The sequence below is a fragment of the Streptopelia decaocto genome (assembly GCF_964273445.1).
Source record: "Streptopelia decaocto genome assembly, chromosome: 1".
Classification (NCBI taxonomy): domain Eukaryota; kingdom Metazoa; phylum Chordata; class Aves; order Columbiformes; family Columbidae; genus Streptopelia; species Streptopelia decaocto.
Genome location: NC_138663.1, coordinates 114,434,077 through 114,446,013, shown reverse-complemented (window position 1 = coordinate 114,446,013; position 11,937 = coordinate 114,434,077).

The following is an 11,937-nucleotide window of genomic DNA, read 5'->3' as shown; positions in this document are numbered from 1 at the left end:
AGCTTTCACATTTCTCCGAGACTTACCATGTTGTGCTGGGGTCACACATTTGGCACGTGAGGGTGTGGGACAGGGAAGGGGGCAGCATGCCCAGCCATGCAGGGCTGCATCTCCCTTCACCCTGCTGCCTGTCAGCACCTCCGGGGCATCCAAAACATCCTCTCCCTCCTTGGTGCTTGGTGAGTGTTTGCAGCTGCTGCTCAGGCATGCTTGGTGACAGCCTGTCCACAATCTCTCCAACCAGAGCAATGGTCTCACTGGTGTAACAGAAATGCTTGCCTAGCCCTTAACTGGGACAGGGAAACTTCACTGCCTGGGGCTACTGCTATGATTTTTAGCAGTGCAATTTTAAAATAGCAAAGAGAAGAGCAGACTGTGGAAGTGGTGAATTAAAGCACCAAGCTGGGGCACTCTCAGTCCATTATTTCGGGTAGATGCTTGGTAGGTGCCTTTGACAGAGCATCCCATCGGGTCTGAGGGACCCTACCAGTGCTGCAGTTTGGCTGCTTGTTGCCCAAGGGTCTCCAGCTGAAGGGCTATGGCATTGGGCATTGGCACAGGGTACAGCAAAGGGCAAAACATGGGTCCTTCCCCACTCAAGGGGCAGCAGCATCCACAGGGGAACAGGACGGGCAACATGGTACAGCAAGGTTGGCTTATACCAGCAAGGCCCAGATCTGAACACACCTTCTCTGAGACCCTCCCTCCCCAGCTTTGGGGCTGTGCCAGGCAGTACTACCTGTGTTTAGGTGGCTCTGTTAACACTTCGGAGACCTAAAAAAGATTAGGTGTTAGCCAGGGGATGTCAGCAGCACAGATACTGAAATACCCTTGAGGCTCCAGGCCTGAATGTTTGATCCACCCAGGAACAGAAGGACATTGGGAGTACTGAGGTTTAGGCACTAACTGAGAGAGGTCTAAACATTGCATTTATTTAAGCATCAGACATGCCGACCTGTCTATAAAAGCCAGCTGGGTGCTTGCCTTTCATAGAATCATAGAATCATTTTGGTTGGAAAAGGCCCTCAAGATCATGGAGTCCAGCCATTAACCTACCACTGCCACTGAACCACGTACTTAAGAACCTCATCTATGTGTCTTTTAAACACCTCCAGGGATGGTGACTCCACCACTTCCCTGGGCAACCTGTTCCAATGCCTGACAATCCCTTCCATGAAGAAATTTTTTCTAATATCTAAATAATAATTCCCTCCACCATGCTTATGCATGACCAGCCAGCCAGGCCTCTGTCAGGTGTCGCTGGGACATTGCTCACAGACCTCAAGCTCCCCCACCTCACCTCTCACATGAAGCCAGCCCTGCAGCCCCTCAAGTATCGCCCCGACCTCCATCCCATGCAAGGCTGAAGGAGCATTTGCCACCACTCCTCTGGGAGCGTGCATGCACTAACTCAGCTCCGCAGCAATAGTTAACACAAGCAACATCACCCCAGGTTCGTACAACCAGCAGGTTTCTGAGCGCTCCCCTGACGAATGGCAGATCTGAACTCTCTACTTTACAGCATATGGGGAGAGCCGAACCTGCAGCACCCTCTCCCCTCAAGAAGTGCCCTACCAACAGAAGTGACAGGCTAGCATAGATCAAAAGGGGACTATCCCCCCCTCCTGTCGAAACTGTGACACTGTGCAGCAAAATCAATACAGAATGCCAGCAGGCTTCTGCCTAGAAGAAACATGCTGAAAGAGGAGACTGGGATTTGCAAACACATCCGGGGGCGGGGGTGGCAGGGGGAAGCGCTGCCTTCCATTTCCTGGACAGCTTCTGCATTTTGCACTGAACCAATCTGTAGGTAAAATGCAGAAGCAGCCTCAGGAGCAGAGACCAGACCCCAAGAAAATTTTCCTGTCCATCCTGTAAGCCCTCACAGCCAGTCCTCGCTGCTGCAACCCCTCTCAAGGACACTGTGCCCCTGGCCCTGTGCCTAACAAACATGCTGATAAACAAAATCAAGGCTCAGAGGCTTTGGGTACCAGAAGAGCAGAAGCTGCAAAGGTCACAGTTTTGCACTGTAATTAATTTTGTGTTCCTTTTTTTTTTGTGCGTGTGTATTTCATCTCTCCCAGGCACATGGGAAGTCCACAGCAGAGGTGGGGAGGGAACCACCTCTCCAGGAGCCCCCTTTGGCATTACCAGACCCCTGCCATGACTACAAGGCAGCCTGTCTTCCCACACGTAAAATGTGAAATGGCAAGATCGACAGAAACCCAAATCAAAAGACTTAAGCATCTGCTTTTGAACAGCTCTGATGTAAGGCAAGAAAGCTTAACCAGGGTCTAGAAGAACACTAATTATCAAATGGAAGATTAACAGGCAATTTGTCTCTTATGTGAGCTAATCATTTCTAGCGAAGGAATTAATTAAATGGCGGAATTAAATCACCCAGAATTTGCAGAGTGACCAGTTCTGATGGGATTCAGTTAATGAGCTGTCCGATAATCATTGTCAGCTTCATTTTCTTCTCCTCTGGACACAAGAGGAGAGACAGAGAGCAGATTAGTGCAGTGCCTCCCCCTCCCAGGCTGCAGCCTGAGATGACCGCACCGTACTCAGCCTTGGCCTTTTTTCTTGGCAAAACCTGAGCTAATGAAAAGCCAGGAGTAGACCACAGGAAAAATGCAGCTGTTAAAAAAAAATAACAACAACAACAAAAAACACAGTAGGTGAGAGAGAAGGAAGTTTTATTTACATAAATAAATGGCTCACAGGGTAATGACGCACCCTCCTGCCCGAGCTCAGTGCCAAAGGAACAAGGGAGTGAACTGGAGTCAAAGTCTGATGCCAGCACCCCCCAGCAAAGGTGGGGAAAGGTGAGTGTCCCTCCCTCAGACACATGTGAGGCACTTGGAACACGAAAAAATTCATTTTGCTTGGGATTTCAGTTATATCCAAGCTGTTAGTGCTGAGCAACGGGTGGGAGGTTGAGGCTCTTCCACGGCTCTTAATACAACCCAGCCCGCAGGTGACACCGACGCAACGGGCTGGGTGCGGGCACACAACCTTATCTCTGCCTAATTAGCCAGAGCCGTGTTTATGTCAGCGTCATACTTTTATGACAGCTCCGTGCCAGCTGCAGGAAGAGAAATGGATCTCCAGCCTTGTAGCAACGCAGAGCCACATGGGCAGATACCACCTGATCTCTCATAAAGCCTGCCAGCACAAAAATAACTTCTCAGAAACACTTGAACAGGTCTGAACAAGCAGCGAGCCAACACTGGATCAGCACTTTGCACCACAGGGCTGTAGCATTTGCAATCCAGCCTTCACAGCCCTAAATTTACTTGGATTTGCTGCCTCTTCAAGCCAATGCCAGAGCTCACCTATTTTCAGTTCTGCCATCTCCTTACAGCATTACGTGCCAAATCCTCTGACAGCCCTTCTGGATGGAAAAACACAAACATTTACAGTTCAGGGCAATGACTAATTTGTGGCATCTATAATGGGTGAGGCTCAGCAAGTGAAATAAGATGGACAGATCCGGGTAGAACTGAGAGGGAGGGTTAAATTACCTAATTCATTCACAGGCTGTTTTTTTCCACATGTGAACAGAGGCCAAAGGAGGCAAACTAAAAGCTCACAGCTCCCTCAAGAAATGAGATTGCTGATTTGTAAAATGATTCTCCAAGTGTTAGGATTTTCCCTGATACTGCATGTACTTGCTGTGGTAACACAACCTGATAGCTCTGAGACATTTTGCAGTTTATGCCTGAATGACAATAATAATAAAAAAAGCAAACACATGAAAGCAGTGTGTGTTAGTGAGTTCATATTACAGAACAAAATATTCTCTCCTGGAACATGCTGGGTCTTATGCAGATTCAACTTTTCAGGGTGACGCAAATGCTGTAAAAACAACTCTGAGTCATAGAATAAAATCACATAATTCCCCAAAGCCAAATAAGGACAGAACTCAGCCCACACAGCTCTGACTTCCCACTTTCCTGGTAGTAGCAATTTCATCTTCCCTTCTGAATGCTACCATTTGCCTTGCTCTCAATGCAAATCTTCCATTTCCTATCACTCAAGCCCATAGTTGGTGTAAATACTGGTACCGTAAGAAACAAAATCTTCTCCCAGCACCTGCAAGGTCTAGCGTGAAGCCTGTTAAGCACTCTGGGACTAGTTTTGCTAATTGGTATGAAGTCTTTATGAGGAACCTGGAAGGCATTCTTCCAGACTGCCTGTAGTTTTATTTTGATACATTTTTCACCAAGAGTTCATTTACAGCCCATTAGAGCCAGGCTTGGGTATTTTATGAATGTAATACACCAGCACGTATAGAGCACTTAATGCCTTAAGTCTTTAAAATGCTTTTTAATTTCATAATGCAACAAAATTGTTTCACCACCAGATTTCCCATGCACCAAACTGGAAAAAGTCTTGTGCAAACAGTCTTCTTGCAGCATGTAAATAAATCTTTCAGACTTGATCTGCGGGTGGTATAAATCATCATCACTATTGCTGTCATTCTGCATCAGCAACTGCTGAGCTTTCTACTTTGAAACCTTAAGGACACTTTATTAACTGGGTGAGAAGAGTTGCAGAAGAGTTGCAAGTAATAAACAATATCTGATTTATTTACAGTGCATGTAAGTGCATTGTTTTATTTATTTTCAGCATCATGGATTTTCTTTCTCTTTGGTTTGACAATATCTGTGCACATGAGCTGAGTGACTATGCTGGAAATACAGGTTGTAATGTTTGCATGGTAATGCACCATAAGCTTGATCTAACCATAAAGTAATTTGCATCCTTACTAGTTATCAACAAGTCTCTTTAAGGTTTGGAAGATGCAGTGACATACCTTTGGCTTTACATTTTGCAAAGCAAAAGCCTCTTCAAGCAGGTCTGAATGAAGCAGTGTGTTTGCATATTGTTGCTGCCTGGTGATTGACATATATGATATACTGGTGTCCAATTAAGGTATGCACACGCTTCTGGGTACTAAAGCTATTAACACAGCAAAGCAAAGACATCCTCAAAGCGTGGGTTTCATAAATCAGAAAGAACGAACTGTGCCGTGACCTCCCCGAGCTTCAAGTCACCCCTCAGTTGCTGCACCGTGGCTCCAGCCAGCCAACACATGCTTGCACAGCTGCACCTGTTGTCAGCCTCCTCTTCAGCTCTCCCTCCTCCTCCTCCCCACGCTCCAGCATCTTCCAAGTTACCACTAGTAATTGAATATATTTACCGAATATAGTCGAGGTGTCCGAGAACAGAAGAGATTTGGCATTTTTGTGTTTAATAGTAACATTTATGTATTTGAGGCATCTTTCTCCGCTGCTGTTTTTAAACAGAGTAAATTCAGTCTGTTTTTAATGCTGTTTTTTTTCCTGAAAGGTCTATCAGATCTCCAGCAGAGGCTATATCACTAACGTGTCACTTGATGAAAAACAAAAGAAGTGATTTATTCAGCCCCTTTAAAACTCCTGTATCATTAAATCCAATGTAGCGCAAACATTTGAGAACTGTTGAGAAGAAAATATGTCTCTATTAAAGCTCCAAGACTCTTGACTTTTTGATTAAGGAAAAGCAATTTTATACTTCTGAGGCCTCCCAGTCATATTCTCAATAGAGAAACGGCAGGAAATAGCCTATCTGACATTCCTCATTTGGGGAGAAAAACACTTCAGATTTCCTTTATGTATCATAATCTAGCTAAAAATAAATGACTGGGTTTTTACCTTCTTGCCGAGTTTAATCCACTGATATGCCTGTTACACTCAAAGCTTTCACCTGGGACTTACATGTACACATGAAAGGATAAGTGAAAATTGCAGATAAGCATCTCTAAAGAAGAGGAGGGGCATCATTATTACCCAGCCATCCCAGCATAACATCTGTAGTGCTGTATATAAGCTTAAACTGGGGGCACAGCAGTGACTTCCACACTTCCACTTGGTCAAATGATATATCTAATTCTATAGTGCAATACTGTCTATGGTAACCACCAAGAAGCTTATAGAAATTTCCTCCAAATATTGTTATTCATCTGTCTAACTTGTACTGTCATAAATGCACTATCATGAGGTTTGTTGTAAACACTGGCCTTTCTCTTCCACCAAAAGGAATGAGATTCATACAAATGGGCTGCATGGCAAATTGGTAGCAAGCCTTTGCAGCCCAAATATTTGGTTCTTTACCTGTAAATAGACACCATGACCAAATCTGAAGTTTCCAGCCTAGGAAGGTCACTGAAGCACTCCCCCCCTATAAAGCTACACATAGACATTGCCTGTTTTAGGCTTTCATTTAGAAGACTGCAATGCAAACACCAATGCATTCCTCCCAGGCTGATGATGGATTCTATGACCTCTGCTTTTTGTCTTGCATCTCCCACTTCTCTAACTCGTGGCAAAAGCTGCACCTCCATCTCTCAGCTACCAAAGATGAGAGGTGTTATGCTCACAAACCAGCATGTCTGGAGCTGTCAGAACTGACACCAGCGTTGACTATGTCATTCTGCAGAGGGCACTTGTTACTCCTCTGGTCAGTCACCAGACCATGGTGTGCACAGTTTCACAGCTGTCACACTGAATATTTTAAACTACTAGGTTTTTTTGCCAAGTCAGAACACATTTACAATCCAAGAGATCATCTCAGGACAAAGCCTGTCCAGGAAAAAGCCTGTTTCTATTTTGGCACTGCAGCTTGGAGCAAGAGGGTACAGATCCCAGGACTGTCACAGCTGGAGCTTGTTTATGGAGGAGGTTTAAAACACAGATTTAGCTAATCTCTGAGTTTCCTAAAGCAAAACATAAACACCACTTGTTCATTCTCCCCCTAGAGAGGCATTTCATCAGATAAGGTCTGCAGCACCTCAGACTGCAGTTTGCTAGCCACACTCTCATAAGCCCTTTGGGGAGATCAGAGGAAAAGCAGACCTGAGAGAGCGCTACGAAGCATCCTCCCTAAGAAGCTCTCATTAGCATCAATCTGTATGAATTATGGCGCTAATCCTCCCTGCTCTCATGAGTAATGCCATGTATTTGCACAGCAATTCAGGTAAAACACTATTCCCATAGATGCTATACAAACATGGAACAAAAGGTTCCAGGACATGACCTACATTCCTGAACAGGTGTCCTGTTGTTATCCCACAAGTCCACTGCTGGAGGTGGCTGGCACATGCACCACCACACCGCAACGCCCTTGGCAGGGGCAATCCCATTTGGGTAAAGGAAATAAATAATAGAAAGGAGACATATCTCACAACTGGCAAGGTGGGACGAGGTATAAAAAATGGTCCAAAAAGAGTTGCAGGAGCAACAGGAGTCCAGTGGGTTTTAAAATGTAAGTACCTGGGTGAAGTTTGGAGCCCAGGGCCTGCACAGTCCTGTGCCTTACACCCCCCTGTGTGCCCAGGGGCCTGAGATTTCCTCTGAACTTGCTTTAGTCCATCAAAATACACAGGAGCACATGATAAGCTGTAATCCACAACACACAACCATACATCAAAACACAAAAGCTGGAACAGAAGAATGAAAGGTTACATCTGAACATGCAAAGTCCTTGTCCGAGGCAAACTGAATGACCAGTTAAAAGAGAAAGACTCCTACACTGTTTAAGTGTCCGGTTCCAAAACTAATAGCATATGCACTCTCCCATCTGCAAGCAGTCAAGACTGAGCAGGCTGAGCACTCAGGCAGTGAGCTGAACAGAAATACCCGAGGGCTGCAGCCCGGCTGCGGGTGCTGCCCAAGGGACCAGATATGGGAGCCAAGTGCCTAAAAGGAAGGGTAGGTAAATGCCCCGCAACCCTTCCACACACCTGCCATGCCTTTAAAAGGAAGAAGGGCTTCTTACAGCAAATATCTTTACTAGCAAGCCTCTGCATGCAAATAAGTGCAGGTCTGTATCCAGGGGGGCTACGTTGGGTTGCAGGGTAGGAGGGTTACAGCTCTCGAAGAACAGCATCTTTGATCAAAACAGCATAGTCAGGAGCTATTGAGCTCCCTCAGCTAGATGAAGAGACATTGAGCTAAATTAATGTTAGAACTTGAAGTGTAAATTAATCTCACTATTGACTCTTCTGGGTTAGAAATTGAATTAATTACTCATCACACAAAAGGGGCTTTAGCACCATCTCTGGGATTTTTTTAGTGTTCCCCACTAAAGGACAGTAGTGTACATTATTTAGGTTAGTTAGGATAAGCCTGGCTCCTCTCTAGTCTGGTTTACTGGCACTTCACAATGCAAATGGACATCCTGTACCAGTTGGGCTATGGAGATCTGAAGCAACGTGGGATGGAAATGTTCTGACACTAATGCACTCTGCTCTTAATGGCTCTTGCCCATCAGCAATCACCCCACTAAACCCGACAGCCTTCTCTACTGCACTGAAAATCACCATTTCCTTACTCCCTATCTGCTTCTTTTCCAGTTTGACCTGGAAAAATCTGGACATTTTTCCTCCTGTCTGCTCCACTAATACTGTAATATTATCCAACAGGCAAGCTGCCCAAACATAACGCATGCTCTGAAAGTCACTGGTGACACAACATAGAAGAATAACAGAAATCAAACCCATCAACACCTTCATCTTAGCTGCTGCTTTGCTTGCTCTCCCATGCTCAGCACTATTCCAGGCCAGCACTCCGAGGACCTCTCAGTGATCCCAGTGGAACAGTGACATGGTGGGAACTTTCTGCTGGGAGGAAGTGGCAGCATCACAGGTTATATCAAATGGGGTGAGAGGTGTCACCCGACAGCCCAAGCCTCCCAGTGGGAGGTAACACGAATCTGACATGCACGAGGGACAACAGGAAGGAAGGGTAGCACCGGATACCCGCAAATTAAATAGCTAAATAACCCCTGTATTGGGAAGGAAATCAAGACATTTCTGTAGTGAGAAAGGATCAATTCAGTGATATATAAAGATGTCCAAAGGAAAAATGCAGTATGGATCTTCAGAGCATAGAGGTCTCTGGGAAGCTTTGCATGGAAAGTCCAGGAAAGCCTCACATCCGCCGCTCCAGTCTCTCACAGTATTTTTCTCACTTTGGCTCTTGGCAGCACTAGCTAATCCAGGACATTTTCTCTACCCACAAAGCTGATCGAGCACATCCTCCTGCCAGCCTGCGAGCATCAGCAGCCAGCCTGCACCAGCGCCAACACACACAGCTGCCACCTCTCCTGCCTCCCCAACAAGGCAGTCCCTCCGCCCTTCCCAGTCTCTCTGCTGTTCCCACAGCCTTGCAGATTGGGGTGCAGACTGTGATCTGTTACACTCTTCCCACGTCTTTAAAGCAGGAAGATCCAAAGCTTTGATCCCATTCCCGCTTTGCTACTGATGTCGGAGGGCAAAGCCTACACCACAGCTTACTGCAGCAAGGCTGAGTTGCCCTGTTACTCAGGCAATAAAACATATCTTTCCCCAGCTGGCGGTAGACCCACTAGAAGCCTAATTTACAGTAGCAAGCAATAACACTACTACTAGCCACCTGCTGCCCTCAAGGCTTAAAAAAGACCCATCCCTCAACTAAGCCCCATGAAGCAGTAGAGGAAGGACTGTCCTCAGCTGCCCAACAGGAAGACCAGATCAGAACTGGTGAGAGCTGCTAAACTAACTTTCTTCCCACTCAGCATCAGCAGGAAACTTTCCTTCCAAGGAAACAGCAGTGAAGGCACACCAAGAGCCAGGATGCTTTGGAAACAGTGCCCTCGACTTTCTCCTCTGTGCTTGGAAAAGTGCTTTGCAAGAGCATTGATAGAGATGAAGTAACTCTAGCGAAGGCCTCAGCAAAATCAGCCCTGTATAGTACAGAAAATGAGACAAATTAACCTGGAGTTTAAAGCTGCGCTTCTGTTCTCCAAAATCCAATAGACATTTTCTCTACATCTCTGAAAGCAGGACGGGGCTATAAATCAGATATACTCTACAGTACATATACTGAACACGTAGGCTGCTGAGGCCGTACTTTTGTAAACTAGTGCCAACTTTGTAAAATGAACATACAAAACAACACAGTGAATAACAAGGCAAAACCACTGGTGGCCCAGATGCCCCTGCTGCTCACAGGAGAAAAGCAGGTTACATCTAGGTTTTTAGTGTCAGATGGCATCCATGCATGAGCCCTGAGCCCAGAGTGCTGAAGGCTGAATTGGTGACACGTAGTGAGAATTCTGAGTCACACAGCAACAAAGAAAATGGTGTCACACACTGATACGGAGTGGCAGTAGAGCCAGTCAGGAACTCTTCAACAAAACTGTTTTGTGGACGTTAGAAAATGCTGATATTTAAAAAAATGTTTGTAAGGTGGGCTTATTGTGAAAAGTGGTTCAGAATTGTGAAAACGTCAATCTTGGGCGTTCTTTTAAAAAAAGTATATTTTGAGAATTTGGTTTAGAAGCTAAAGCCATTTTAGTGTAATTTGTACCAAAGAGAGCAGTACAACAGATGGCCTGAAGTTATGAAACAACCCAAAGTTAATGTTACATTAAAGACTGCTATTTTGATCCTATGCTGTCTGTTGGTAGGGAGGAAAACAAAAAAGAAGTTGAAAGATTCCACGGAAAAAGAAAAAAATCATCCCATCCAGGTCTAATTTTAATTATACAGCATGCTCCAGTAAACAAAATTTAACATAGCATGCAAATATAAACTAGCTTCTTCCTCATTTTGGACGTTATCCAGTCACTGCATTCTGGTATTTTTACATTACTGAAAAAGATAGTTTAAAAAAACCCTTCTCAAGATACAGCTATAGCTTCTGAACTGATGGGAACTCAAGATACTGAGTGATTCATAAAGCAAATTTTGAGGACTACAGGCAAATTTGACAGCCATATCCATTTGCAGTTCTGCCAGCTACTGCTCTGGGTTATAGGAGTTCAGTGACCTGGAGGAGGTATGTTGAAATAACCTACAGTAATAATTCTGCTGAGAAAAAGCCTTGGAAAGCCACTTTCCTGCAGCCCACACAGAACCTATTACTCACAAGAACCTGCCTGAGCAGCTCTGCAAACTCTTCATCTAGAGGAATGGATTTGCCATCCTGAATGGCACTGCAGCTGGAGTTGCACCCGCCCCAAAAAGGAGACCTTCACACTATGAAGTGTCTAGTCCAGGCAAAATATTGTACAGTAAAAATAGGTCTCTGGGAGCAGGAACATCATGGGAAACAATAGCAGGATGTTTCTGGCTTTTTGACAAAGCAGGTGGATCTCTGGAAGTACCCGAACGAAGTAAAGGTTGCAGATTGGTAGCTGAAGAGCTTAGGAAAAAAAGGGTTAGCTGGTTCAGATGGATGAGGGCAGACCTTTGGGACTCAATAGAAGATACAGGTTTCTGAGCTTTGTAGAAAGAGTAAGGGAAGATAGAAGGAAAACAAAATGGTTTTAAGCCAGTGGGGCAACTGGCACAAACACTTGGCAATAAATGGCTGCTGGTCCCCGACTTTGTGGCTGGCAATTTAACACCCCACCTAAAGACTGACATGGGCAATGCCTTGCACACAAGTAATCCCTAATCACAAAGCAGCTGATGATTGCAGAAAGAAAACCACTCAACAGCCAAGGTAACTAGGAAACTACGCACCACAAAAAAAATTTGGGTTTCCAGTTCAACCATCCATGTCAAAACTCATCCCTTGTCCCTGAACACAACCTACAATATTCATGTAACTCTTGAAAAGTCTTTATCTAGGCTGCTTTTAAAGGTTTCCATTGCTGCAAGTTCCACCTCCAATCTAACGCCTTCTGCTGAAGAACTAAAACTGAGGTAGGGGCAAACCTGTATGTGGTGTCCCTGTGGGCTTGAATTAAGAAAGATTATCAAATTTCTAAACCAAAGCTGTACCTTTTTAATATTAAAATAATTGGTCAAAGTGGTATGATCGTTTCCCTATATGGGAGTGAGATTCCGGTATTGGAACTAAAAAACATGTTATTTGATATCTAGCGCATCCTTGGGAGAGT